The sequence below is a fragment of the Nycticebus coucang genome, chromosome 6, assembly GCF_027406575.1.
Source record: "Nycticebus coucang isolate mNycCou1 chromosome 6, mNycCou1.pri, whole genome shotgun sequence".
NCBI classification, from domain to species: domain Eukaryota; kingdom Metazoa; phylum Chordata; class Mammalia; order Primates; family Lorisidae; genus Nycticebus; species Nycticebus coucang.
Window position 1 is genome coordinate 65,858,401 of NC_069785.1, and position 5,919 is coordinate 65,864,319.

General features: G+C 47.9%; 1 non-coding gene across 1 annotated transcript; it reads right to left on the reverse strand.

The window, feature by feature from the left end:
* Positions 1-3,649: 3,649 nt before the first annotated feature.
* LOC128589384 (U6 spliceosomal RNA) lies at positions 3,650-3,756 on the reverse strand. The gene has a single exon (XR_008380976.1). It is a non-coding gene; the product is annotated as a U6 spliceosomal RNA (small nuclear RNA).
* Positions 3,757-5,919: the final 2,163 nt, after the last annotated feature.

Consider the following 5,919-nt stretch of genomic DNA (forward strand, 5'->3'; position numbering starts at 1 on the left):
GTACTATTCTTGTAACTCTCTTGTAAATCTGAAATTAGGTCAAAAATCATTTATTTTTAAATTTAAAGGCAATGGTAGAGCCATGTCTTGAAGGAGACTGGGAATGTGTGGGTAAGAAGGAAAAGGGAATTAATTGCAGGCTGAGTAAAGACTTCAGGAACCATTCAGCTGGCACGCACCTGAAGCCCCAGCTCCATGGGAGGCTGAGGCTGGAGGATCACTTGAGGCTAGGAATTCAAGGATATGATCACGCCTGTGAATAGTCCCTGCTCTCCACAATACTGGTATGCCCATTTCACAGAGCTGCCACTCTGGAAAGAGGTGTCACAGCCCTCTAGACAGACAACAGGGGAAAGGGGTTTTTAGGTAGTGGCTGGGCAGTATAAATGAGTATAAAAACAAACACACTTACAGGCAGGAGTCAGGTGTGGCTGGGGCACTGGCTATGAGCACTGGACACGTAGGTTGGGGCTAACTTGCAAAGGAGCCTAAATATCCTGCCAAGGTGTTGGGGCTTTGTCCTGTAAGCAGGGGTTGAGGCAATGACACAATACCTATATCACAGGAGGTGGGGAGGATGAACGGAGAAGAGCAGGAAGAGTCTGGGCCACCCATAAGGTGACTATTGTGGCATCTGAGGGTGAAAGATGCTGTGGGCTTGAATTAATTAATGCCCTTAGGCCAGAACTAGAAGGCAAGTATTTGTGCGTGCCCTGCCAGGAGGCAAACTGGCAAGGTGTTTTGGGTGCTCCTGATGCTCTGCACCACAGAGGCCTGGGACAACTGGCTGCTTAGCAGGGGCAAGCCCCCAGCAGAAGTGGACAGGGACATGTGTGCAGCCAGGGATTGAGGGCCCACTACCCATCTCATTGTAAATTTGGAAAACTGCCTGTATTGCCTGTCCTGGTCAACCTAACCTCACAGTCCCCTCAGTGTCTGATTCCCAAGATTTTCATGTGTCGCCCATGTGGGTGCTGGAGCCAGTCCTATCCCATTTCCACCTCAGTAGGCTAAAGGCTTGTTCACAAACCTGGTTCTTTGTATTGCACAACAGCAGGGCATTTTAAAGTCAAATTGAGCCAATCCACTCATTCCACACTCAACAAATATTTGCCTGGTGCTACTGTGTGCTTAAGAGACTTATCTGAAAGGAAGATGGGGAGGGGGAAGGGTGGGAAAACATCGTGGTTTATATTGAGAGTGGTTTCTACCATTGGGGTTTCTCTTGGTATATCCAAATTAGATCGGGATTTGCTGCTCATCAAATTTGAAAAGGAAATGTTATCTTTAAGTCTTCCTAGCTTAGTAAGGAGGTAGTCAGGTGGTAAGTAGTAGAGAGGAGCATCTGAACAGTGTGTTAAACACTTGCAAAGCAAGGTGAGCCTTGTGTGGCTGGGTGATTTTCCCTGAAGGCCTCTAAGGCCTCCGCAGCTCTCTCCCTTCTTGCGGGGAGGGGGGGCTGCTTCTCTATAGGTATGGGGGTTATGATGATCATGAGGGTGTCAGGCACCTCCTTTGTGCAAGGCATTCTGCAAAACGCTCCCTCTTACGTTCTCTAAACCCAACCACAGCCCTGCATGGTGAGGACATCAAGGTTCAGAGAGGTTAATGAATTTCTCCAAGACCACACTGCTACACAGAGGGAGACCAGGATCTGAACTCAGATCTTCTTGTCCACAAATGCTATGACAATTCCAGTGTCATACCATCTCCTACCACCTCAAAATGGGAGGGAAGTTTCAGGTAAATGAACAAAAGCCTCCACTGAGTCGGTGGACCAAACTTCAGTGTACATTTGAATCGGCCACAGGGCATACTAGACCACGTATTGCTGGGTCCTAGCCCAGAGTTTGACTCATTAGACCTGCTCATCTGCATTTTTCAGCCCAGGTTTGCTGCTGTTGCTGCTGGTGCCCTTGCTCTGAGGATCCCTGCTCTCAGGGCTAACAGCAGGACAACCCTACCGACTCCCCTCCTCTCTGTGTTCAGTTCGACATCTCCCAAATCAACCCATTCATCTCCCTGCCCTCAGTGCTGCCCCTCTGTTTCCGTGGGAGGCTCCTCCGTGGCCGAGCAGAGGATTCCTGGCTGAGCGTGTGCTCCCTGTTTACAGACGCACCCGTTCTCAGGTTACTGCTGTCCCTCTGAGCCCCAGGGGCCAACCCCAGGGCTCTCTGGCCTTCCATTCACTCACAGCTTCTCTGTGGACTGAATCTGCCTTCATCTCCTTGGTCAACCCTGATTGCCTATGACATCCCCTCCTTATCTGTCGGGACTTTGGCCTGTGAATGAGAAATCCTTCCCAGGGTAATGTGGGACACAGAGGCTGTCTCTATTGCCTAGGATCCTGTTGCTCTTAGAAAGATAAACTTCCTAGCAGCTTGGCGACCTTCGTGAGTTATAGTGTGACAAGGGAACATGTGTTTCCAAGGCTTATGGACTTTTAGACTTGGAAGAGTTCTTTGTGAAAAAAAGGAAAGGAAGGAAACTAACGCTTATTGAGAACCTGCTGTGTGTCAAGCACAAGAGGACCAGAGGCTTAATATACGTCACAGTATTTACTGTTCACAGCAACTTGATGAGATAGGGTTTTGTTTTGTTTTGTTTTAATCTCCATATTTAGATGAGAAAACTAAGATTCAAAGTTCAGCAACTGGTTAATGGTCACACAGCTAGTTAGCGGCTAAGCCGGATTTGAGCCCAGGTCTACACATTCTGCTACCACTAGCCCTTTAGTTCACAGCCCAGCAGTGATGTTCTCCCTAAATCTGACACCCACTGACTGAGCTTTAGGCTACACGTTAGGCCCAAAGCAGGTCATCAAAGGACAATATGGGTCAGTTATGCAGTGGTTAGCGCTGGGGAAGCAATGCCTGGTCTAGTTGGAGAAGCTGGTAGTGGGTGGTAGGAGGAACTGAGGAAAACAGGTCATGGGCAAGTGCTGAGTAAACAAGCGGGAGGGGCCAGCAATCTGTCAAGTTGAGTAGCAGGCAAGGAAGTCCCCCAGGGAAGATGTAGCAGCCATCTGGGGCCTCAATGCAGCAAAGCCAGCCATGGGGCTGCTCCAAAGAGCTAGGGCCCAGCCTTCCTGCTTGGCAGCCTGTGTGAAGAGAGTCCCCCTGCCCTTCATGTCCACCAGTGCCCACTTGGTGCTAAGTATTGACTCTCCTCCTCCTCCTTCTCTCCTCTTCTTCCTTTCTTTCTTCTTTTAAATAAAGTGCCTGTATTTTCAAAGAGCTCACACCTCAGGCACAAGGACAAGCAACTGAACATAGCCAGATAGGCATTATTTTATTTTATTTTTAATTTCAGGTTAACGTGAGGGTACAAACTAGATTACAATATTTAAATTTGTTAAATAGAGTCCCTCTTGTAGTTGTGTCTCGCACCCCAAAGTTGTGCCATATACCCTTACATTGGGCCCAGTAAGTGGGAGCAGACCAATCCCCCTCCTCCGCTCCTGGCTCCCTCAGTCCCCCTCTCTCCAACTTGAATTGAATTGACTTTGTCTCTTATGTGGGCATGTATTAGTTAGTCTACTGGCTTCGTATTAATATTGAGTACATTGGATATTTACTTTTCCATTCTTGTGATACTTTACTAGGAAGAATGTGTTTCAACTCCAGCAGGGTTAATACAAAAGATGTAAAAAAATACGGAATTTTTCACGAATTTGCATGGCATCCTTACACAGGGGCCATGCTAATCTCCTCTGTAGTGTTCCAATTTTAGTATGTGTGCTGCCAAAGTGACCACAAACATTGTTTTTAATAATAAGCTTTGTAGCTTAGAGTCCCAATTCACACACACACACAATGTCCAATGACACTCCTGAAGGGGAGAGGCAGGACGCACTTTTCTGAGATTCTTCCTTCCACACCTGACATCTTGTGGACCCCTCACACAGCCTCTTCAGGAGCACAGCAGGGAGTCCTAACTTCTCCCTGCAGTGCGGGAGATGGGCAAAGCTTCCTGGAGGTATAATAGAAGCTCTTCATAAAGGAAAGGAGGGTAGGTCACTGCAGGTGGAGGGGACACTGCCGTTTCGTAAACTGTGATTTCACCATCATAGACATTATGAAATGGCCTCTTAGCCTTCTCCTTTTCTAGTCCAGTCTAAAAAGCCCTAACTTTTTTACATCTGTCTTCCTCCGCTTCTTCTAGAAAAGCCAGAATGTCTGAAGTGTGGGTAAACAAACATCTCAGGGGCTGGTGGATGTGTTTTAGCTGACAAGGTCTGGCTTGGGGACAAAAGTTAAGACCACCTCTTTTCCTCTCTCTCTGTCATCCGTTTTTCCTCTAGAACTGTCTTCGTAGAGTCCATCAAGTAATGAAAGTGACAGGCCAGGGACAAATGAGGGAGGAAGTCATCTATCCTTACTGAGTCCGTGAAAGAAAATGATAGCCTGGAATCAATGAAAAATTGAGCATGAAAAGAGGGGTGGGGGGGAGGTTTTAATGTGTCTGCTACCTAGTGTCTAGCTGAAAAGCAGGTTCTGGATTAGAATTCAGCAGAATGGGAGAAGCAGGGGACCAGGCGCTGGGAGGATAATGGGAAAGAAAACACAGACATTAGCTGGGTGTTGGGGATAGGGGGGCAAGAACCTGCAAGCTGCCTGGTGGTCACTCAGCTGAGCTAGCACCAAGGGAGCTCTGAAGGGACAGCCAGTCCACACCGACGCCAGCACAGAGGTGTGTCCCTCTGGTGCCTTTCACGGCAGAGGCCAGGTTGAATGCTGCCCTAGCACCCATGTGGACATTACTTTATCAGGGAACCCCTGAGCTGGCCCTCCTCCCTCCAGCAGCACCAGCACGAGGTTGTGGCCATGAGCCAGACGGTGATGACACATAAAGGGGGAAGCCCCAGGAAAGTGACTGTGAGCCAGTAATGCAGCCTCCCTGTCTTCAACATTTGTCTCCCCCAGCCCTGCACCCTCCTCACATGCACCCCATGCAGCCTGGCACAGGCCCACCCTGCAGAGACGCAGCAGGACTGAGAGTAGGCAGAATATTGACATTTAAAACTGCACAGTGATTGAATTTTAATCATCAAGTCAAACTACAAGCCTGGAAACCCTTAAAGGGACCCAGATAAGTTATTTGCTCTAAGCCAAAGGAAGGATCCAAGCCAAGGAGGGTTAATGCAACGATGGGAATAAAGTTAGTTTCACATTTGCCCACAGAAGAGTGACTATTCAAGCAAACACATCAGACTCATTTAATCCTTACAAGAACTTTGGGTTTATTCTCTTTTTTTAACTGAGGTTAAATTTGCATAACATACAATTAACCATTTGAAAGTATAAAATTCAGTGGCATTTAGCACATTCACAATGTTGTACGACCAAGTACAAAGTCTCTACCAAGTTTCAAAGCATTTTCATTACCCCTCGGAGTTGTTTTTATGTCCACGTTACTGATGAACTACTAAGACTGAGGAAAGTGATGTGACTGGTTCAAGTTCATCAGTGGCAGAGACTGAACTTGAACCTATATTCTCTAACACCTGTGCAGGGAAGGAACATTTGTCTTCAGACTTTGATAACAGCCCTGAAATGATTTCCTGGCCTTGTGTCTGCCCTCCCTTCAACTGTCTTACTCACTATGAGATTCGTCTCCTACAGTGAGGCTCTGACAACATCATTCCCTTGGCCTCCCAATGGGTCCTCATTAGCTTCAAAATAAAGTCTGGGCTCCCTTCCCTGTGGCAACGTTTATGCTGATGTCATAACCAAGCAGCCTGTTTCTCTGAGGGTGAGGTCCATGGGACATGATCAAGCATCCTGGGCTCTGGCAAGCCCAGGAGTGGAGGCTGCTCTTAGTACAGTTCTCTCCTCTTTCTCTCGTCCCTCAGCTGCCAGCCAGCCTGCATTTGTCCTGCAGTGGGATCTGACACCAGCTCTGGCTCTGCAAACTGCA